This window comes from Lissotriton vulgaris, unplaced genomic scaffold (assembly GCF_964263255.1).
Source record: "Lissotriton vulgaris unplaced genomic scaffold, aLisVul1.2 SCAFFOLD_714, whole genome shotgun sequence".
In the NCBI taxonomy this organism is placed as follows: Eukaryota; Metazoa; Chordata; class Amphibia; order Caudata; family Salamandridae; genus Lissotriton; species Lissotriton vulgaris.
The window spans coordinates 88,608-111,298 of NW_028248223.1; the positions used below are offsets into that span (position 1 = coordinate 88,608).

The 22,691-nt window shown below is 33.7% G+C and overlaps 18 non-coding genes across 18 annotated transcripts; 9 read left to right on the forward strand and 9 right to left on the reverse strand.

Annotated features, from left to right (window-relative positions):
- The first annotated feature begins 864 nt into the window (after positions 1-864).
- TRNAQ-UUG (transfer RNA glutamine (anticodon UUG)) lies at positions 865-936 on the forward strand. The gene has a single exon. It is a non-coding gene; the product is annotated as a tRNA-Gln (tRNA).
- Positions 937-1,754: 818 nt separating this feature from the next.
- Positions 1,755-1,826, reverse strand: TRNAQ-CUG (transfer RNA glutamine (anticodon CUG)). The gene has a single exon. It is a non-coding gene; the product is annotated as a tRNA-Gln (tRNA).
- A 1,547-nt stretch (positions 1,827-3,373) lies between these two features.
- Positions 3,374-3,445, forward strand: TRNAQ-UUG (transfer RNA glutamine (anticodon UUG)). Its single transcript has one exon. It is a non-coding gene; the product is annotated as a tRNA-Gln (tRNA).
- Positions 3,446-4,263: 818 nt separating this feature from the next.
- Positions 4,264-4,335, reverse strand: TRNAQ-CUG (transfer RNA glutamine (anticodon CUG)). The gene has a single exon. It is a non-coding gene; the product is annotated as a tRNA-Gln (tRNA).
- A 1,547-nt stretch (positions 4,336-5,882) lies between these two features.
- Positions 5,883-5,954, forward strand: TRNAQ-UUG (transfer RNA glutamine (anticodon UUG)). Its single transcript has one exon. It is a non-coding gene; the product is annotated as a tRNA-Gln (tRNA).
- Positions 5,955-6,772: 818 nt separating this feature from the next.
- On the reverse strand, positions 6,773-6,844 carry TRNAQ-CUG (transfer RNA glutamine (anticodon CUG)). Its single transcript has one exon. It is a non-coding gene; the product is annotated as a tRNA-Gln (tRNA).
- A 1,539-nt stretch (positions 6,845-8,383) lies between these two features.
- TRNAQ-UUG (transfer RNA glutamine (anticodon UUG)) lies at positions 8,384-8,455 on the forward strand. Its single transcript has one exon. It is a non-coding gene; the product is annotated as a tRNA-Gln (tRNA).
- Positions 8,456-9,273: 818 nt separating this feature from the next.
- Positions 9,274-9,345, reverse strand: TRNAQ-CUG (transfer RNA glutamine (anticodon CUG)). The gene has a single exon. It is a non-coding gene; the product is annotated as a tRNA-Gln (tRNA).
- Positions 9,346-10,892: 1,547 nt separating this feature from the next.
- On the forward strand, positions 10,893-10,964 carry TRNAQ-UUG (transfer RNA glutamine (anticodon UUG)). The gene has a single exon. It is a non-coding gene; the product is annotated as a tRNA-Gln (tRNA).
- An 818-nt stretch (positions 10,965-11,782) lies between these two features.
- Positions 11,783-11,854, reverse strand: TRNAQ-CUG (transfer RNA glutamine (anticodon CUG)). Its single transcript has one exon. It is a non-coding gene; the product is annotated as a tRNA-Gln (tRNA).
- A 1,547-nt stretch (positions 11,855-13,401) lies between these two features.
- Positions 13,402-13,473, forward strand: TRNAQ-UUG (transfer RNA glutamine (anticodon UUG)). The gene has a single exon. It is a non-coding gene; the product is annotated as a tRNA-Gln (tRNA).
- An 818-nt stretch (positions 13,474-14,291) lies between these two features.
- On the reverse strand, positions 14,292-14,363 carry TRNAQ-CUG (transfer RNA glutamine (anticodon CUG)). The gene has a single exon. It is a non-coding gene; the product is annotated as a tRNA-Gln (tRNA).
- Positions 14,364-15,902: 1,539 nt separating this feature from the next.
- Positions 15,903-15,974, forward strand: TRNAQ-UUG (transfer RNA glutamine (anticodon UUG)). The gene has a single exon. It is a non-coding gene; the product is annotated as a tRNA-Gln (tRNA).
- An 818-nt stretch (positions 15,975-16,792) lies between these two features.
- TRNAQ-CUG (transfer RNA glutamine (anticodon CUG)) lies at positions 16,793-16,864 on the reverse strand. Its single transcript has one exon. It is a non-coding gene; the product is annotated as a tRNA-Gln (tRNA).
- A 1,547-nt stretch (positions 16,865-18,411) lies between these two features.
- Positions 18,412-18,483, forward strand: TRNAQ-UUG (transfer RNA glutamine (anticodon UUG)). The gene has a single exon. It is a non-coding gene; the product is annotated as a tRNA-Gln (tRNA).
- Positions 18,484-19,301: 818 nt separating this feature from the next.
- On the reverse strand, positions 19,302-19,373 carry TRNAQ-CUG (transfer RNA glutamine (anticodon CUG)). The gene has a single exon. It is a non-coding gene; the product is annotated as a tRNA-Gln (tRNA).
- Positions 19,374-20,912: 1,539 nt separating this feature from the next.
- On the forward strand, positions 20,913-20,984 carry TRNAQ-UUG (transfer RNA glutamine (anticodon UUG)). Its single transcript has one exon. It is a non-coding gene; the product is annotated as a tRNA-Gln (tRNA).
- An 818-nt stretch (positions 20,985-21,802) lies between these two features.
- On the reverse strand, positions 21,803-21,874 carry TRNAQ-CUG (transfer RNA glutamine (anticodon CUG)). The gene has a single exon. It is a non-coding gene; the product is annotated as a tRNA-Gln (tRNA).
- Positions 21,875-22,691: the final 817 nt, after the last annotated feature.

Consider the following 22,691-nt stretch of genomic DNA (forward strand, 5'->3'; position numbering starts at 1 on the left):
GTGACGGTATCATTCAGATAGTAGAAATGTTTTTTGTATATTAGTATGGAAGTTGTGAAATAAAACATTTCTCATGCTGATTTTCAACAGTCGATCTGCAATCATGAAATATAAGCTTTTGCTTGGAGGCCTCAAAGGTACTGATCTAATTTTCTTTTTTAAAATTATTCACAGATCGTATGATATGCTTTGTACAAATCAACTATGTTGTTAGATCAAAATTGATTAAAAAGTGACTATCTCAATTTCAGGACATATAGAAGAGGAAGGAGAAGGCGCTCATGTTTCAAATGCGGAGAGGCAACAACTGTTCATTATTTTCACCTCTATTAATTATGTGTATTTTTATAATGTATATATTTATATTTTCCGATAAATATACATAGACATATAGCGATATATAGGGAGATACATACATATAAGTTGATACGTACAAGTTTATAAGTAAATGAGATGTTTTTCCAATTAATACTTCTAAGAACTGAATGGAAACAAAATCGTAAAGTTTAGATAAGTCCCACTGAGCTTTGTACTTAGATCCCTGTTTTCAGAGTCCAGATTGACAAGCATAACACTATCAACCCACCTGTACCAGGTTGAGCTTTCCGTTTTGACAGAAGAGATTGCATTCACAGGGAAATCTTAATTTTTATTGCAAAATCTTATCTCACATAAAAAGTACTGTTCAACAGAGTCATAGCGTTACTTGAGTCCTTTGTGCAACATACTTCCCTAACATAGTTCAATGGGCAAAAGTTGAACAGAATAGAAAAGAAATACAATTCTGTTTGTCTTTGACTGTAGAACATAAAAAATGTGAAATGTCCACATTGCTGCAGCAATTTGCTCCCCTGTCACATGGGAGGTTCCATGGTGTAATGGTTAGCACTTTGGACTTTGAATCCAAGGATCCGAGTTCAAATCTCGGTGGGACCACTTTCGTGACTTATGACCAAATCTTTTTCTGTCAAGTGTATTAATAAATATCATAAATCTAACACGGGTAGAGTGAAACATTAATGTATTGATTGTATTTTAAAAGTCTATTTGATGTGAGCAAATTATAGAACTTTTAGAAAACATGGAAATTAAATGGCTCAAAATAATGAGACATTTTGTGAGCTGACTCTGTTTTCTCAAACTCATCACAAGGGGCTGATGCAAGATATTACTTGTTTAAATCTTACTGTTATTGATAAGGGGAACAAGGAACTTTTTTAATTGGAAAGCCTTCATTAAAAGAAAACTTGAGGAATCAAATTGTGTATTTTGGGGGCAGAAGAGATGAACTTTTAAATAACAATCTTGAAATTCAGACACACAGATATTTACACTCTGTTTTTCTAAAGTAAATCCATAACCATGAAGTAGAATCTTTTGAAAGACATGTCAGATGTATTAATCTGAATTCCTCTTTCAAAGAAATGCACAATTAAATGCACTGTGTAAGTCAAGAATGTTGTCAGATAAGAAATCAGCAAAATTAACTATCTTATTACTGATCATACAGATGAGAAAGAAAAAGAACCTCTTGCTCAAATTGTGGATGGGAAAGAACAGTTTTTAGTTTTCAGCTTCTGTACTTATGTTTATGATTAATTCATTTATTTATATTGTATTATCGCTATCTAGATGGATATAGCCATGTATACATACTTATACGTTGATAAGTTTCAGTATAAAGCTTTGACGTTATGTTTTTCCAAGTCCAATTTCTAAGAAATTAGTGAAATATTAAATCTCATAAATCAAGCAGGTCCCACCGAGATTGGAACTCGGATCGCTGGATTCAGAGTCCAGAGTGCTAACCATTACACCATGGAACCCCGCCATACATGAGGGCTTTTTCCATTGAGACAAAAGAGAGCGCATCAGTGCGGGGGCTTTTCTTACATTGATGAAAAGATATCTCAGTTGAATGCTCATAGTGTAAAGAGCGATAATGTGATTTGATTCTTTTCAGCTACATTCTCCATAACAGTGTTAAATGTGCAAACGTTTATCAGGACATGCAATTTACAAAATAATGATCATCTTTGACTGAAGAATATTAAAACATTCTACATTTCCAAACTACTACATCCATTTCTCTGTCTCTCACATGGGTGGCTCCAAAGAGCAATGGTTGGCACTTTGGACTTTGCATGCAAAGGTACCAGTCCAATTCTTTGAGGTACTTCTTTACTACTCTTGACCTTTTCCATTTCTGTCATCTTTGTTTATTGATAGCTCCAATCCAACACCAGCAGGTTGAAAGAGACAAATATTTACTCCTTTCAAAATGTCCAACAGCTTGAACAAGTTACAGAAATACGAACTTTATAATACTTTTACATCACATTCCTAGACAAAATAGTGTGACATTACAAAATCCTATCCTGTTTTTCTCAAATGCATTTCAGAGGGCTGATTCCCAGCATACCTTTTTGAAGATTTCCACACTATTGATAAGGCGAATATAGCACATTTTGAAAGAGATGTTTTCTTAAATGAAACCAAGAGAACCACAGTGACGGTATCATTCAGATAGTAGAAATGTTTTTTGTATATTAGTATGGAAGTTGTGAAATAAAACATTTCTCATGCTGATTTTCAACAGTCGATCTGCAATCATGAAATATAAGCTTTTGCTTGGAGGCCTCAAAGTCACTGATCTAATTTTCTTTTTTAAAATTATTCACAGATCGTATGATATGCTTTGTACAAATCAACTATGTTGTTAGATCAAAATTGATTAAAAAGTGACTATCTCAATTTCAGGACATATAGAAGAGGAAGGAGAAGGCGCTCATGTTTCAAATGCGGAGAGGCAACAACTGTTCATTATTTTCACCTCTATTAATTATATGTATTTTTATAATGTATATATTTATATTTTCCGATAAATATACATAGACATATAGCGATATATAGGGAGATACATACATATAAGTTGATACGTACAAGTTTATAAGTAAATGAGATGTTTTTCCAATTAATACTTCTAAGAACTGAATGGAAACAAAATCGTAAAGTTTAGATAAGTCCCACTGAGCTTTGTACTTAGATCCCTGTTTTCAGAGTCCAGATTGACAAGCATAACACTATCAACCCACCTGTACCAGGTTGAGCTTTCCGTTTTGACAGAAGAGATTGCATTCACAGGGAAATCTTAATTTTTATTGCAAAATCTTATCTCACATAAAAAGTACTGTTCAACAGAGTCATAGCGTTACTTGAGTCCTTTGTGCAACATACTTCCCTAACATAGTTCAATGGGCAAAAGTTGAACAGAATAGAAAAGTAATACAATTCTGTTTGTCTTTGACTGTAGAACATAAAAAATGTGAAATGTCCACATTGCTGCAGCAATTTGCTCCCCTGTCACATGGGAGGTTCCATGGTGTAATGGTTAGCACTTTGGACTTTGAATCCAAGGATCCGAGTTCAAATCTCGGTGGGACCACTTTCATGACTTATGACCAAACCTTTTTCTGGCAAGTGTATTCATAAATATCATAAATCTAACACGGGTAGAGTGAAACATTAATGTATTGATTGTATTTTAAAAGTCTATTTGATGTGAGCAAATTATAGAACTTTTAGAAAACATGGAAATTAAATGGCTCAAAATAATGAGACATTTTGTGAGCTGACTCTGTTTTCTCAAACTCATCACAAGGGGCTGATGCAAGATATTACTTGTTTAAATCTTACTGTTATTGATAAGGGGAACAAGGAACTTTTTTAATTGGAAAGCCTTCATTAAAAGAAAACTTGAGGAATCAAATTGTGTATTTTGGGGGCAGAAGAGATGAACTTTTAAATAACAATCTTGAAATTCAGACACACAGATATTTACACTCTGTTTTTCTAAAGTAAATCCATAACCATGAAGTAGAATCTTTTGAAAGACATGTCAGATGTATTAATCTGAATTCCTCTTTCAAAGAAATGCACAATTAAATGCACTGTGTAAGTCAAGAATGTTGTCAGATAAGAAATCAGCAAAATTAACTATCTTATTACTGATCATACAGATGAGAAAGAAAAAGAACCTCTTGCTCAAATTGTGGATGGGAAAGAACAGTTTTTAGTTTTCAGCTTCTGTACTTATGTTTATGATTAATTCATTTATTTATATTGTATTATCGCTATCTAGATGGATATAGCCATGTATACATACTTATACGTTGATAAGTTTCAGTATAAAGCTTTGACGTTATGTTTTTCCAAGTCCAATTTCTAAGAAATTAGTGAAATATTAAATCTCATAAATCAAGCAGGTCCCACCGAGATTGGAACTCGGATCGCTGGATTCAGAGTCCAGAGTGCTAACCATTACACCATGGAACCCCGCCATACATGAGGGCTTTTTCCATTGAGACAAAAGAGAGCGCATCAGTGCGGGGGCTTTTCTTACATTGATGAAAAGATATCTCAGTTGAATGCTCATAGTGTAAAGAGCGATAATGTGATTTGATTCTTTTCAGCTACATTCTCCATAACAGTGTTAAATGTGCAAACGTTTATCAGGACATGCAATTTACAAAATAATGATCATCTTTGACTGAAGAATATTAAAACATTCTACATTTCCAAACTACTACATCCATTTCTCTGTCTCTCACATGGGTGGCTCCAAAGAGCAATGGTTGGCACTTTGGACTTTGCATGCAAAGGTACCAGTCCAATTCTTTGAGGTACTTCTTTACTACTCTTGACCTTTTCCATTTCTGTCATCTTTGTTTATTGATAGCTCCAATCCAACACCAGCAGGTTGAAAGAGACAAATATTTACTCCTTTCAAAATGTCCAACAGCTTGAACAAGTTACAGAAATACGAACTTTATAATACTTTTACATCACATTCCTAGACAAAATAGTGTGACATTACAAAATCCTATCCTGTTTTTCTCAAATGCATTTCAGAGGGCTGATTCCCAGCATACCTTTTTGAAGATTTCCACACTATTGATAAGGCGAATATAGCACATTTTGAAAGAGATGTTTTCTTAAATGAAACCAAGAGAACCACAGTGACGGTATCATTCAGATAGTAGAAATGTTTTTTGTATATTAGTATGGAAGTTGTGAAATAAAACATTTCTCATGCTGATTTTCAACAGTCGATCTGCAATCATGAAATATAAGCTTTTGCTTGGAGGCCTCAAAGTCACTGATCTAATTTTCTTTTTTTAAATTATTCACAGATCGTATGATATGCTTTGTACAAATCAACTATGTTGTTAGATCAAAATTGATTAAAAAGTGACTATCTCAATTTCAGGACATATAGAAGAGGAAGGAGAAGGCGCTCATGTTTCAAATGCGGAGAGGCAACAACTGTTCATTATTTTCACCTCTATTAATTATATGTATTTTTATAATGTATATATTTATATTTTCCGATAAATATACATAGACATATAGCGATATATAGGGAGATACATACATATAAGTTGATACGTACAAGTTTATAAGTAAATGAGATGTTTTTCCAATTAATACTTCTAAGAACTGAATGGAAACAAAATCGTAAAGTTTAGATAAGTCCCACTGAGCTTTGTACTTAGATCCCTGTTTTCAGAGTCCAGATTGACAAGCATAACACTATCAACCCACCTGTACCAGGTTGAGCTTTCCGTTTTGACAGAAGAGATTGCATTCACAGGGAAATCCTAATTTTTATTGCAAAATCTTATCTCACATAAAAAGTACTGTTCAACAGAGTCATGGCGTTACTTGAGTCCTTTGTGCAACATACTTCCCTAACATAGTTCAATGGGCAAAAGTTGAACAGAATAGAAAAGTAATACAATTCTGTTTGTCTTTGACTGTAGAACATAAAAAATGTGAAATGTCCACATTGCTGCAGCAATTTGCTCCCCTGTCACATGGGAGGTTCCATGGTGTAATGGTTAGCACTTTGGACTTTGAATCCAAGGATCCGAGTTCAAATCTCGGTGGGACCACTTTCATGACTTATGACCAAATCTTTTTCTGTCAAGTGTATTCATAAATATCATAAATCTAACACGGGTAGAGTGAAACATTAATGTATTGATTGTATTTTAAAAGTCTATTTGATGTGAGCAAATTATAGAACTTTTAGAAAACATGGAAATTAAATGGCTCAAAATAATGAGACATTTTGTGAGCTGACTCTGTTTTCTCAAACTCATCACAAGGGGCTGATGCAAGATATTACTTGTTTAAATCTTACTGTTATTGATAAGGGGAACAAGGAACTTTTTTAATTGGAAAGCCTTCATTAAAAGAAAACTTGAGGAATCAAATTGTGTATTTTGGGGGCAGAAGAGATGAACTTTTAAATAACAATCTTGAAATTCAGACACACAGATATTTACACTCTGTTTTTCTAAAGTAAATCCATAACCATGAAGTAGAATCTTTTGAAAGACATGTCAGATGTATTAATCTGAATTCCTCTTTCAAAGAAATGCACAATTAAATGCACTGTGTAAGTCAAGAATGTTGTCAGATAAGAAATCAGCAAAATTAACTATCTTATTACTGATCATACAGATGAGAAAGAAAAAGAACCTCTTGCTCAAATTGTGGATGGGAAAGAACAGTTTTTAGTTTTCAGCTTCTGTACTTATGTTTATGATTAATTCATTTCTTTATATTGTATTATCGCTATCTAGATGGATATAGCCATGTATACATACTTATACGTTGATAAGTTTCAGTATAAAGCTTTGACGTTATTTTTTTCCAAGTCCAAATTCTAAGAAATTAGTGAAATATTAAATCTTATAATTCAAGCAGGTCCCACCGAGATTTGAACTCGGATCGCTGGATTCAGAGTCCAGAGTGCTAACCATTACACCATGGAACCCCACCATACATGAGGGCTTTTTCCATTGAGACAAAAGAGAGCGCATCAGTGCGGGGGCTTTTCTTACATTGATGAAAAGATATCTCAGTTGAATGCTCATAGTGTAAAGAGTGATAATGTGATTTGATTCTTTTCAGCTACATTCTCCATAACAGTGTTAAATGTGCAAACGTTTATCAGGACATGCAATTTACAAAATAATGATCATCTTTGACTGAAGAATATTAAAACATTCTACATTTCCAAACTACTACATCCATTTCTCTGTCTCTCACATGGGTGGCTCCAAAGAGCAATGGTTGGCACTTTGGACTTTGCATGCAAAGGTACCAGTCCAATTCTTTGAGGTACTTCTTTACTACTCTTGACCTTTTCCATTTCTGTCATCTTTGTTTATTGATAGCTCCAATCCAACACCAGCAGGTTGAAAGAGACAAATATTGACTCCTTTCAAAATGTCCAACAGCTTGACAGAAATACGAACTTTATAATACTTTTACATCACATTCCTAGACAAAATAGTGTGACATTACAAAATCCTATCCTGTTTTTCTCAAATGCATTTCAGAGGGCTGATTCCCAGCATACCTTTTTGAAGATTTCCACACTATTGATAAGGCGAATATAGCACATTTTGAAAGAGATGTTTTCTTAAATGAAACCAAGAGAACCACAGTGACGGTATCATTCAGATAGTAGAAATGTTTTTTGTATATTAGTATGGAAGTTGTGAAATAAAACATTTCTCATGCTGATTTTCAACAGTCGATCTGCAATCATGAAATATAAGCTTTTGCTTGGAGGCCTCAAAGGTACTGATCTAATTTTCTTTTTTTAAATTATTCACAGATCGTATGATATGCTTTGTACAAATCAACTATGTTGTTAGATCAAAATTGATTAAAAAGTGACTATCTCAATTTCAGGACATATAGAAGAGGAAGGAGAAGGCGCTCATGTTTCAAATGCGGAGAGGCAACAACTGTTCATTATTTTCACCTCTATTAATTATGTGTATTTTTATAATGTATATATTTATATTTTCCGATAAATATACATAGACATATAGCGATATATAGGGAGATACATACATATAAGTTGATACGTACAAGTTTATAAGTAAATGAGATGTTTTTCCAATTAATACTTCTAAGAACTGAATGGAAACAAAATCGTAAAGTTTAGATAAGTCCCACTGAGCTTTGTACTTAGATCCCTGTTTTCAGAGTCCAGATTGACAAGCATAACACTATCAACCCACCTGTACCAGGTTGAGCTTTCCGTTTTGACAGAAGAGATTGCATTCACAGGGAAATCCTAATTTTTATTGCAAAATCTTATCTCACATAAAAAGTACTGTTCAACAGAGTCATGGCGTTACTTGAGTCCTTTGTGCAACATACTTCCCTAACATAGTTCAATGGGCAAAAGTTGAACAGAATAGAAAAGTAATACAATTCTGTTTGTCTTTGACTGTAGAACATAAAAAATGTGAAATGTCCACATTGCTGCAGCAATTTGCTCCCCTGTCACATGGGAGGTTCCATGGTGTAATGGTTAGCACTTTGGACTTTGAATCCAAGGATCCGAGTTCAAATCTCGGTGGGACCACTTTCATGACTTATGACCAAATCTTTTTCTGTCAAGTGTATTCATAAATATCATAAATCTAACACGGGTAGAGTGAAACATTAATGTATTGATTGTATTTTAAAAGTCTATTTGATGTGAGCAAATTATAGAACTTTTAGAAAACATGGAAATTAAATGGCTCAAAATAATGAGACATTTTGTGAGCTGACTCTGTTTTCTCAAACTCATCACAAGGGGCTGATGCAAGATATTACTTGTTTAAATCTTACTGTTATTGATAAGGGGAACAAGGAACTTTTTTAATTGGAAAGCCTTCATTAAAAGAAAACTTGAGGAATCAAATTGTGTATTTTGGGGGCAGAAGAGATGAACTTTTAAATAACAATCTTGAAATTCAGACACACAGATATTTACACTCTGTTTTTCTAAAGTAAATCCATAACCATGAAGTAGAATCTTTTGAAAGACATGTCAGATGTATTAATCTGAATTCCTCTTTCAAAGAAATGCACAATTAAATGCACTGTGTAAGTCAAGAATGTTGTCAGATAAGAAATCAGCAAAATTAACTATCTTATTACTGATCATACAGATGAGAAAGAAAAAGAACCTCTTGCTCAAATTGTGGATGGGAAAGAACAGTTTTTAGTTTTCAGCTTCTGTACTTATGTTTATGATTAATTCATTTATTTATATTGTATTATCGCTATCTAGATGGATATAGCCATGTATACATACTTATACGTTGATAAGTTTCAGTATAAAGCTTTGACGTTATGTTTTTCCAAGTCCAATTTCTAAGAAATTAGTGAAATATTAAATCTCATAAATCAAGCAGGTCCCACCGAGATTGGAACTCGGATCGCTGGATTCAGAGTCCAGAGTGCTAACCATTACACCATGGAACCCCGCCATACATGAGGGCTTTTTCCATTGAGACAAAAGAGAGCGCATCAGTGCGGGGGCTTTTCTTACATTGATGAAAAGATATCTCAGTTGAATGCTCATAGTGTAAAGAGCGATAATGTGATTTGATTCTTTTCAGCTACATTCTCCATAACAGTGTTAAATGTGCAAACGTTTATCAGGACATGCAATTTACAAAATAATGATCATCTTTGACTGAAGAATATTAAAACATTCTACATTTCCAAACTACTACATCCATTTCTCTGTCTCTCACATGGGTGGCTCCAAAGAGCAATGGTTGGCACTTTGGACTTTGCATGCAAAGGTACCAGTCCAATTCTTTGAGGTACTTCTTTACTACTCTTGACCTTTTCCATTTCTGTCATCTTTGTTTATTGATAGCTCCAATCCAACACCAGCAGGTTGAAAGAGACAAATATTTACTCCTTTCAAAATGTCCAACAGCTTGAACAAGTTACAGAAATACGAACTTTATAATACTTTTACATCACATTCCTAGACAAAATAGTGTGACATTACAAAATCCTATCCTGTTTTTCTCAAATGCATTTCAGAGGGCTGATTCCCAGCATACCTTTTTGAAGATTTCCACACTATTGATAAGGCGAATATAGCACATTTTGAAAGAGATGTTTTCTTAAATGAAACCAAGAGAACCACAGTGACGGTATCATTCAGATAGTAGAAATGTTTTTTGTATATTAGTATGGAAGTTGTGAAATAAAACATTTCTCATGCTGATTTTCAACAGTCGATCTGCAATCATGAAATATAAGCTTTTGCTTGGAGGCCTCAAAGTCACTGATCTAATTTTCTTTTTTAAAATTATTCACAGATCGTATGATATGCTTTGTACAAATCAACTATGTTGTTAGATCAAAATTGATTAAAAAGTGACTATCTCAATTTCAGGACATATAGAAGAGGAAGGAGAAGGCGTTAATGTTTAAAATGCGGAGAGGCAACAACTGTTCATTATTTTCACCTCTATTAATTATATGTATTTTTATAATGTATATATTTATATTTTCCGATAAATATACATAGACATATAGCGATATATAGGGAGATACATACATATAAGTTGATACGTACAAGTTTATAAGTAAATGAGATGTTTTTCCAATTAATACTTCTAAGAACTGAATGGAAACAAAATCGTAAAGTTTAGATAAGTCCCACTGAGCTTTGTACTTAGATCCCTGTTTTCAGAGTCCAGATTGACAAGCATAACACTATCAACCCACCTGTACCAGGTTGAGCTTTCCGTTTTGACAGAAGAGATTGCATTCACAGGGAAATCCTAATTTTTATTGCAAAATCTTATCTCACATAAAAAGTACTGTTCAACAGAGTCATAGCGTTACTTGAGTCCTTTGTGCAACATACTTCCCTAACATAGTTCAATGGGCAAAAGTTGAACAGAATAGAAAAGTAATACAATTCTGTTTGTCTTTGACTGTAGAACATAAAAAATGTGAAATGTCCACATTGCTGCAGCAATTTGCTCCCCTGTCACATGGGAGGTTCCATGGTGTAATGGTTAGCACTTTGGACTTTGAATCCAAGGATCCGAGTTCAAATCTCGGTGGGACCACTTTCATGACTTATGACCAAACCTTTTTCTGTCAAGTGTATTCATAAATATCATAAATCTAACACGGGTAGAGTGAAACATTAATGTATTGATTGTATTTTAAAAGTCTATTTGATGTGAGCAAATTATAGAACTTTTAGAAAACATGGAAATTAAATGGCTCAAAATAATGAGACATTTTGTGAGCTGACTCTGTTTTCTCAAACTCATCACAAGGGGCTGATGCAAGATATTACTTGTTTAAATCTTACTGTTATTGATAAGGGGAACAAGGAACTTTTTTAATTGGAAAGCCTTCATTAAAAGAAAACTTGAGGAATCAAATTGTGTATTTTGGGGGCAGAAGAGATGAACTTTTAAATAACAATCTTGAAATTCAGACACACAGATATTTACACTCTGTTTTTCTAAAGTAAATCCATAACCATGAAGTAGAATCTTTTGAAAGACATGTCAGATGTATTAATCTGAATTCCTCTTTCAAAGAAATGCACAATTAAATGCACTGTGTAAGTCAAGAATGTTGTCAGATAAGAAATCAGCAAAATTAACTATCTTATTACTGATCATACAGATGAGAAAGAAAAAGAACCTCTTGCTCAAATTGTGGATGGGAAAGAACAGTTTTTAGTTTTCAGCTTCTGTACTTATGTTTATGATTAATTCATTTCTTTATATTGTATTATCGCTATCTAGATGGATATAGCCATGTATACATACTTATACGTTGATAAGTTTCAGTATAAAGCTTTGACGTTATGTTTTTCCAAGTCCAATTTCTAAGAAATTAGTGAAATATTAAATCTCATAAATCAAGCAGGTCCCACCGAGATTGGAACTCGGATCGCTGGATTCAGAGTCCAGAGTGCTAACCATTACACCATGGAACCCCGCCATACATGAGGGCTTTTTCCATTGAGACAAAAGAGAGCGCATCAGTGCGGGGGCTTTTCTTACATTGATGAAAAGATATCTCAGTTGAATGCTCATAGTGTAAAGAGCGATAATGTGATTTGATTCTTTTCAGCTACATTCTCCATAACAGTGTTAAATGTGCAAACGTTTATCAGGACATGCAATTTACAAAATAATGATCATCTTTGACTGAAGAATATTAAAACATTCTACATTTCCAAACTACTACATCCATTTCTCTGTCTCTCACATGGGTGGCTCCAAAGAGCAATGGTTGGCACTTTGGACTTTGCATGCAAAGGTACCAGTCCAATTCTTTGAGGTACTTCTTTACTACTCTTGACCTTTTCCATTTCTGTCATCTTTGTTTATTGATAGCTCCAATCCAACACCAGCAGGTTGAAAGAGACAAATATTTACTCCTTTCAAAATGTCCAACAGCTTGAACAAGTTACAGAAATACGAACTTTATAATACTTTTACATCACATTCCTAGACAAAATAGTGTGACATTACAAAATCCTATCCTGTTTTTCTCAAATGCATTTCAGAGGGCTGATTCCCAGCATACCTTTTTGAAGATTTCCACACTATTGATAAGGCGAATATAGCACATTTTGAAAGAGATGTTTTCTTAAATGAAACCAAGAGAACCACAGTGACGGTATCATTCAGATAGTAGAAATGTTTTTTGTATATTAGTATGGAAGTTGTGAAATAAAACATTTCTCATGCTGATTTTCAACAGTCGATCTGCAATCATGAAATATAAGCTTTTGCTTGGAGGCCTCAAAGTCACTGATCTAATTTTCTTTTTTAAAATTATTCACAGATCGTATGATATGCTTTGTACAAATCAACTATGTTGTTAGATCAAAATTGATTAAAAAGTGACTATCTCAATTTCAGGACATATAGAAGAGGAAGGAGAAGGCGCTCATGTTTCAAATGCGGAGAGGCAACAACTGTTCATTATTTTCACCTCTATTAATTATATGTATTTTTATAATGTATATATTTATATTTTCCGATAAATATACATAGACATATAGCGATATATAGGGAGATACATACATATAAGTTGATACGTACAAGTTTATAAGTAAATGAGATGTTTTTCCAATTAATACTTCTAAGAACTGAATGGAAACAAAATCGTAAAGTTTAGATAAGTCCCACTGAGCTTTGTACTTAGATCCCTGTTTTCAGAGTCCAGATTGACAAGCATAACACTATCAACCCACCTGTACCAGGTTGAGCTTTCCGTTTTGACAGAAGAGATTGCATTCACAGGGAAATCCTAATTTTTATTGCAAAATCTTATCTCACATAAAAAGTACTGTTCAACAGAGTCATGGCGTTACTTGAGTCCTTTGTGCAACATACTTCCCTAACATAGTTCAATGGGCAAAAGTTGAACAGAATAGAAAAGTAATACAATTCTGTTTGTCTTTGACTGTAGAACATAAAAAATGTGAAATGTCCACATTGCTGCAGCAATTTGCTCCCCTGTCACATGGGAGGTTCCATGGTGTAATGGTTAGCACTTTGGACTTTGAATCCAAGGATCCGAGTTCAAATCTCGGTGGGACCACTTTCATGACTTATGACCAAATCTTTTTCTGTCAAGTGTATTCATAAATATCATAAATCTAACACGGGTAGAGTGAAACATTAATGTATTGATTGTATTTTAAAAGTCTATTTGATGTGAGCAAATTATAGAACTTTTAGAAAACATGGAAATTAAATGGCTCAAAATAATGAGACATTTTGTGAGCTGACTCTGTTTTCTCAAACTCATCACAAGGGGCTGATGCAAGATATTACTTGTTTAAATCTTACTGTTATTGATAAGGGGAACAAGGAACTTTTTTAATTGGAAAGCCTTCATTAAAAGAAAACTTGAGGAATCAAATTGTGTATTTTGGGGGCAGAAGAGATGAACTTTTAAATAACAATCTTGAAATTCAGACACACAGATATTTACACTCTGTTTTTCTAAAGTAAATCCATAACCATGAAGTAGAATCTTTTGAAAGACATGTCAGATGTATTAATCTGAATTCCTCTTTCAAAGAAATGCACAATTAAATGCACTGTGTAAGTCAAGAATGTTGTCAGATAAGAAATCAGCAAAATTAACTATCTTATTACTGATCATACAGATGAGAAAGAAAAAGAACCTCTTGCTCAAATTGTGGATGGGGAAGAACAGTTTTTAGTTTTCAGCTTCTGTACTTATGTTTATGATTAATTCATTTCTTTATATTGTATTATCGCTATCTAGATGGATATAGCCATGTATACATACTTATACGTTGATAAGTTTCAGTATAAAGCTTTGACGTTATTTTTTTCCAAGTCCAAATTCTAAGAAATTAGTGAAATATTAAATCTTATAATTCAAGCAGGTCCCACCGAGATTTGAACTCGGATCGCTGGATTCAGAGTCCAGAGTGCTAACCATTACACCATGGAACCCCACCATACATGAGGGCTTTTTCCATTGAGACAAAAGAGAGCGCATCAGTGCGGGGGCTTTTCTTACATTGATGAAAAGATATCTCAGTTGAATGCTCATAGTGTAAAGAGTGATAATGTGATTTGATTCTTTTCAGCTACATTCTCCATAACAGTGTTAAATGTGCAAACGTTTATCAGGACATGCAATTTACAAAATAATGATCATCTTTGACTGAAGAATATTAAAACATTCTACATTTCCAAACTACTACATCCATTTCTCTGTCTCTCACATGGGTGGCTCCAAAGAGCAATGGTTGGCACTTTGGACTTTGCATGCAAAGGTACCAGTCCAATTCTTTGAGGTACTTCTTTACTACTCTTGACCTTTTCCATTTCTGTCATCTTTGTTTATTGATAGCTCCAATCCAACACCAGCAGGTTGAAAGAGACAAATATTGACTCCTTTCAAAATGTCCAACAGCTTGACAGAAATACGAACTTTATAATACTTTTACATCACATTCCTAGACAAAATAGTGTGACATTACAAAATCCTATCCTGTTTTTCTCAAATGCATTTCAGAGGGCTGATTCCCAGCATACCTTTTTGAAGATTTCCACACTATTGATAAGGCGAATATAGCACATTTTGAAAGAGATGTTTTCTTAAATGAAACCAAGAGAACCACAGTGACGGTATCATTCAGATAGTAGAAATGTTTTTTGTATATTAGTATGGAAGTTGTGAAATAAAACATTTCTCATGCTGATTTTCAACAGTCGATCTGCAATCATGAAATATAAGCTTTTGCTTGGAGGCCTCAAAGGTACTGATCTAATTTTCTTTTTTTAAATTATTCACAGATCGTATGATATGCTTTGTACAAATCAACTATGTTGTTAGATCAAAATTGATTAAAAAGTGACTATCTCAATTTCAGGACATATAGAAGAGGAAGGAGAAGGCGCTCATGTTTCAAATGCGGAGAGGCAACAACTGTTCATTATTTTCACCTCTATTAATTATGTGTATTTTTATAATGTATATATTTATATTTTCCGATAAATATACATAGACATATAGCGATATATAGGGAGATACATACATATAAGTTGATACGTACAAGTTTATAAGTAAATGAGATGTTTTTCCAATTAATACTTCTAAGAACTGAATGGAAACAAAATCGTAAAGTTTAGATAAGTCCCACTGAGCTTTGTACTTAGATCCCTGTTTTCAGAGTCCAGATTGACAAGCATAACACTATCAACCCACCTGTACCAGGTTGAGCTTTCCGTTTTGACAGAAGAGATTGCATTCACAGGGAAATCCTAATTTTTATTGCAAAATCTTATCTCACATAAAAAGTACTGTTCAACAGAGTCATGGCGTTACTTGAGTCCTTTGTGCAACATACTTCCCTAACATAGTTCAATGGGCAAAAGTTGAACAGAATAGAAAAGTAATACAATTCTGTTTGTCTTTGACTGTAGAACATAAAAAATGTGAAATGTCCACATTGCTGCAGCAATTTGCTCCCCTGTCACATGGGAGGTTCCATGGTGTAATGGTTAGCACTTTGGACTTTGAATCCAAGGATCCGAGTTCAAATCTCGGTGGGACCACTTTCATGACTTATGACCAAATCTTTTTCTGTCAAGTGTATTCATAAATATCATAAATCTAACACGGGTAGAGTGAAACATTAATGTATTGATTGTATTTTAAAAGTCTATTTGATGTGAGCAAATTATAGAACTTTTAGAAAACATGGAAATTAAATGGCTCAAAATAATGAGACATTTTGTGAGCTGACTCTGTTTTCTCAAACTCATCACAAGGGGCTGATGCAAGATATTACTTGTTTAAATCTTACTGTTATTGATAAGGGGAACAAGGAACTTTTTTAATTGGAAAGCCTTCATTAAAAGAAAACTTGAGGAATCAAATTGTGTATTTTGGGGGCAGAAGAGATGAACTTTTAAATAACAATCTTGAAATTCAGACACACAGATATTTACACTCTGTTTTTCTAAAGTAAATCCATAACCATGAAGTAGAATCTTTTGAAAGACATGTCAGATGTATTAATCTGAATTCCTCTTTCAAAGAAATGCACAATTAAATGCACTGTGTAAGTCAAGAATGTTGTCAGATAAGAAATCAGCAAAATTAACTATCTTATTACTGATCATACAGATGAGAAAGAAAAAGAACCTCTTGCTCAAATTGTGGATGGGAAAGAACAGTTTTTAGTTTTCAGCTTCTGTACTTATGTTTATGATTAATTCATTTATTTATATTGTATTATCGCTATCTAGATGGATATAGCCATGTATACATACTTATACGTTGATAAGTTTCAGTATAAAGCTTTGACGTTATGTTTTTCCAAGTCCAATTTCTAAGAAATTAGTGAAATATTAAATCTCATAAATCAAGCAGGTCCCACCGAGATTGGAACTCGGATCGCTGGATTCAGAGTCCAGAGTGCTAACCATTACACCATGGAACCCCGCCATACATGAGGGCTTTTTCCATTGAGACAAAAGAGAGCGCATCAGTGCGGGGGCTTTTCTTACATTGATGAAAAGATATCTCAGTTGAATGCTCATAGTGTAAAGAGCGATAATGTGATTTGATTCTTTTCAGCTACATTCTCCATAACAGTGTTAAATGTGCAAACGTTTATCAGGACATGCAATTTACAAAATAATGATCATCTTTGACTGAAGAATATTAAAACATTCTACATTTCCAAACTACTACATCCATTTCTCTGTCTCTCACATGGGTGGCTCCAAAGAGCAATGGTTGGCACTTTGGACTTTGCATGCAAAGGTACCAGTCCAATTCTTTGAGGTACTTCTTTACTACTCTTGACCTTTTCCATTTCTGTCATCTTTGTTTATTGATAGCTCCAATCCAACACCAGCAGGTTGAAAGAGACAAATATTTACTCCTTTCAAAATGTCCAACAGCTTGAACAAGTTACAGAAATACGAACTTTATAATACTTTTACATCACATTCCTAGACAAAATAGTGTGACATTACAAAATCCTATCCTGTTTTTCTCAAATGCATTTCAGAGGGCTGATTCCCAGCATACCTTTTTGAAGATTTCCACACTATTGATAAGGCGAATATAGCACATTTTGAAAGAGATGTTTTCTTAAATGAAACCAAGAGAACCACAGTGACGGTATCATTCAGATAGTAGAAATGTTTTTTGTATATTAGTATGGAAGTTGTGAAATAAAACATTTCTCATGCTGATTTTCAACAGTCGATCTGCAATCATGAAATATAAGCTTTTGCTTGGAGGCCTCAAAGTCACTGATCTAATTTTCTTTTTTAAAATTATTCACAGATCGTATGATATGCTTTGTACAAATCAACTATGTTGTTAGATCAAAATTGATTAAAAAGTGACTATCTCAATTTCAGGACATATAGAAGAGGAAGGAGAAGGCGTTAATGTTTAAAATGCGGAGAGGCAACAACTGTTCATTATTTTCACCTCTATTAATTATATGTATTTTTATAATGTATATATTTATATTTTCCGATAAATATACATAGACATATAGCGATATATAGGGAGATACATACATATAAGTTGATACGTACAAGTTTATAAGTAAATGAGATGTTTTTCCAATTAATACTTCTAAGAACTGAATGGAAACAAAATCGTAAAGTTTAGATAAGTCCCACTGAGCTTTGTACTTAGATCCCTGTTTTCAGAGTCCAGATTGACAAGCATAACACTATCAACCCACCTGTACCAGGTTGAGCTTTCCGTTTTGACAGAAGAGATTGCATTCACAGGGAAATCCTAATTTTTATTGCAAAATCTTATCTCACATAAAAAGTACTGTTCAACAGAGTCATAGCGTTACTTGAGTCCTTTGTGCAACATACTTCCCTAACATAGTTCAATGGGCAAAAGTTGAACAGAATAGAAAAGTAATACAATTCTGTTTGTCTTTGACTGTAGAACATAAAAAATGTGAAATGTCCACATTGCTGCAGCAATTTGCTCCCCTGTCACATGGGAGGTTCCATGGTGTAATGGTTAGCACTTTGGACTTTGAATCCAAGGATCCGAGTTCAAATCTCGGTGGGACCACTTTCATGACTTATGACCAAATCTTTTTCTGTCAAGTGTATTCATAAATATCATAAATCTAACACGGGTAGAGTGAAACATTAATGTATTGATTGTATTTTAAAAGTCTATTTGATGTGAGCAAATTATAGAACTTTTAGAAAACATGGAAATTAAATGGCTCAAAATAATGAGACATTTTGTGAGCTGACTCTGTTTTCTCAAACTCATCACAAGGGGCTGATGCAAGATATTACTTGTTTAAATCTTACTGTTATTGATAAGGGGAACAAGGAACTTTTTTAATTGGAAAGCCTTCATTAAAAGAAAACTTGAGGAATCAAATTGTGTATTTTGGGGGCAGAAGAGATGAACTTTTAAATAACAATCTTGAAATTCAGACACACAGATATTTACACTCTGTTTTTCTAAAGTAAATCCATAACCATGAAGTAGAATCTTTTGAAAGACATGTCAGATGTATTAATCTGAATTCCTCTTTCAAAGAAATGCACAATTAAATGCACTGTGTAAGTCAAGAATGTTGTCAGATAAGAAATCAGCAAAATTAACTATCTTATTACTGATCATACAGATGAGAAAGAAAAAGAACCTCTTGCTCAAATTGTGGATGGGAAAGAACAGTTTTTAGTTTTCAGCTTCTGTACTTATGTTTATGATTAATTCATTTCTTTATATTGTATTATCGCTATCTAGATGGATATAGCCATGTATACATACTTATACGTTGATAAGTTTCAGTATAAAGCTTTGACGTTATGTTTTTCCAAGTCCAAATTCTAAGAAATTAGTGAAATATTAAATCTTATAATTCAAGCAGGTCCCACCGAGATTTGAACTCGGATCGCTGGATTCAGAGTCCAGAGTGCTAACCATTACACCATGGAACCCCACCATACATGAGGGCTTTTTCCATTGAGACAAAAGAGAGCGCATCAGTGCGGGGGCTTTTCTTACATTGATGAAAAGATATCTCAGTTGAATGCTCATAGTGTAAAGAGTGATAATGTGATTTGATTCTTTTCAGCTACATTCTCCATAACAGTGTTAAATGTGCAAACGTTTATCAGGACATGCAATTTACAAAATAATGATCATCTTTGACTGAAGAATATTAAAACATTCTACATTTCCAAACTACTACATCCATTTCTCTGTCTCTCACATGGGTGGCTCCAAAGAGCAATGGTTGGCACTTTGGACTTTGCATGCAAAGGTACCAGTCCAATTCTTTGAGGTACTTCTTTACTACTCTTGACCTTTTCCATTTCTGTCATCTTTGTTTATTGATAGCTCCAATCCAACACCAGCAGGTTGAAAGAGACAAATATTGACTCCTTTCAAAATGTCCAACAGCTTGACAGAAATACGAACTTTATAATACTTTTACATCACATTCCTAGACAAAATAGTGTGACATTACAAAATCCTATCCTGTTTTTCTCAAATGCATTTCAGAGGGCTGATTCCCAGCATACCTTTTTGAAGATTTCCACACTATTGATAAGGCGAATATAGCACATTTTGAAAGAGATGTTTTCTTAAATGAAACCAAGAGAACCACAGTGACGGTATCATTCAGATAGTAGAAATGTTTTTTGTATATTAGTATGGAAGTTGTGAAATAAAACATTTCTCATGCTGATTTTCAACAGTCGATCTGCAATCATGAAATATAAGCTTTTGCTTGGAGGCCTCAAAGGTACTGATCTAATTTTCTTTTTTAAAATTATTCACAGATCGTATGATATGCTTTGTACAAATCAACTATGTTGTTAGATCAAAATTGATTAAAAAGTGACTATCTCAATTTCAGGACATATAGAAGAGGAAGGAGAAGGCGCTCATGTTTCAAATGCGGAGAGGCAACAACTGTTCATTATTTTCACCTCTATTAATTATATGTATTTTTATAATGTATATATTTATATTTTCCGATAAATATACATAGAAATATAGCGATATATAGGGAGATACATACATATAAGTTGATACGTACAAGTTTATAAGTAAATGAGATGTTTTTCCAATTAATACTTCTAAGAACTGAATGGAAACAAAATTGTAAAGTTTAGATAAGTCCCACTGAGCTTTGTACTTAGATCCCTGTTTTCAGAGTGCAGATTGACAAGCATAACACCATCAACCCACCTGTACCAGGTTGAGCTTTCCGTTTTGACAGAAGAGATTGCATTCACAGGGAAATCTTAATTTTTATTGCAAAATCTTATCTCACATAAAAAGTACTGTTCAACAGAGTCATAGCGTTACTTGAGTCCTTTGTGCAACATACTTCCCTAACATAGTTCAATGGGCAAAAGTTGAACAGAATAGAAAAGTAATACAATTCTGTTTGTCTTTGACTGTAGAACATAAAAAATGTGAAATGTCCACATTGCTGCAGCAATTTGCTCCCCTGTCACATGGGAGGTTCCATGGTGTAATGGTTAGCACTTTGGACTTTGAATCCAAGGATCCGAGTTCAAATCTCGGTGGGACCACTTTCATGACTTATGACCAAATCTTTTTCTGTCAAGTGTATTCATAAATATCATAAATCTAACACGGGTAGAGTGAAACATTAATGTATTGATTGTATTTTAAAAGTCTATTTGATGTGAGCAAATTATAGAACTTTTAGAAAACATGGAAATTAAATGGCTCAAAATAATGAGACATTTTGTGAGCTGACTCTGTTTTCTCAAACTCATCACAAGGGGCTGATGCAAGATATTACTTGTTTAAATCTTACTGTTATTGATAAGGGGAACAAGGAACTTTTTTAATTGGAAAGCCTTCATTAAAAGAAAACTTGAGGAATCAAATTGTGTATTTTGGGGGCAGAAGAGATGAACTTTTAAATAACAATCTTGAAATTCAGACACACAGATATTTACACTCTGTTTTTCTAAAGTAAATCCATAACCATGAAGTAGAATCTTTTGAAAGACATGTCAGATGTATTAATCTGAATTCCTCTTTCAAAGAAATGCACAATTAAATGCACTGTGTAAGTCAAGAATGTTGTCAGATAAGAAATCAGCAAAATTAACTATCTTATTACTGATCATACAGATGAGAAAGAAAAAGAACCTCTTGCTCAAATTGTGGATGGGAAAGAACAGTTTTTAGTTTTCAGCTTCTGTACTTATGTTTATGATTAATTCATTTATTTATATTGTATTATCGCTATCTAGATGGATATAGCCATGTATACATACTTATACGTTGATAAGTTTCAGTATAAAGCTTTGACGTTATGTTTTTCCAAGTCCAATTTCTAAGAAATTAGTGAAATATTAAATCTCATAAATCAAGCAGGTCCCACCGAGATTGGAACTCGGATCGCTGGATTCAGAGTCCAGAGTGCTAACCATTACACCATGGAACCCCGCCATACATGAGGGCTTTTTCCATTGAGACAAAAGAGAGCGCATCAGTGCGGGGGCTTTTCTTACATTGATGAAAAGATATCTCAGTTGAATGCTCATAGTGTAAAGAGCGATAATGTGATTTGATTCTTTTCAGCTACATTCTCCATAACAGTGTTAAATGTGCAAACGTTTATCAGGACATGCAATTTACAAAATAATGATCATCTTTGACTGAAGAATATTAAAACATTCTACATTTCCAAACTACTACATCCATTTCTCTGTCTCTCACATGGGTGGCTCCAAAGAGCAATGGTTGGCACTTTGGACTTTGCATGCAAAGGTACCAGTCCAATTCTTTGAGGTACTTCTTTACTACTCTTGACCTTTTCCATTTCTGTCATCTTTGTTTATTGATAGCTCCAATCCAACACCAGCAGGTTGAAAGAGACAAATATTTACTCCTTTCAAAATGTCCAACAGCTTGAACAAGTTACAGAAATACGAACTTTATAATACTTTTACATCACATTCCTAGACAAAATAGTGTGACATTACAAAATCCTATCCTGTTTTTCTCAAATGCATTTCAGAGGGCTGATTCCCAGCATACCTTTTTGAAGATTTCCACACTATTGATAAGGCGAATATAGCACATTTTGAAAGAGATGTTTTCTTAAATGAAACCAAGAGAACCACAGTGACGGTATCATTCAGATAGTAGAAATGTTTTTTGTATATTAGTATGGAAGTTGTGAAATAAAACATTTCTCATGCTGATTTTCAACAGTCGATCTGCAATCATGAAATATAAGCTTTTGCTTGGAGGCCTCA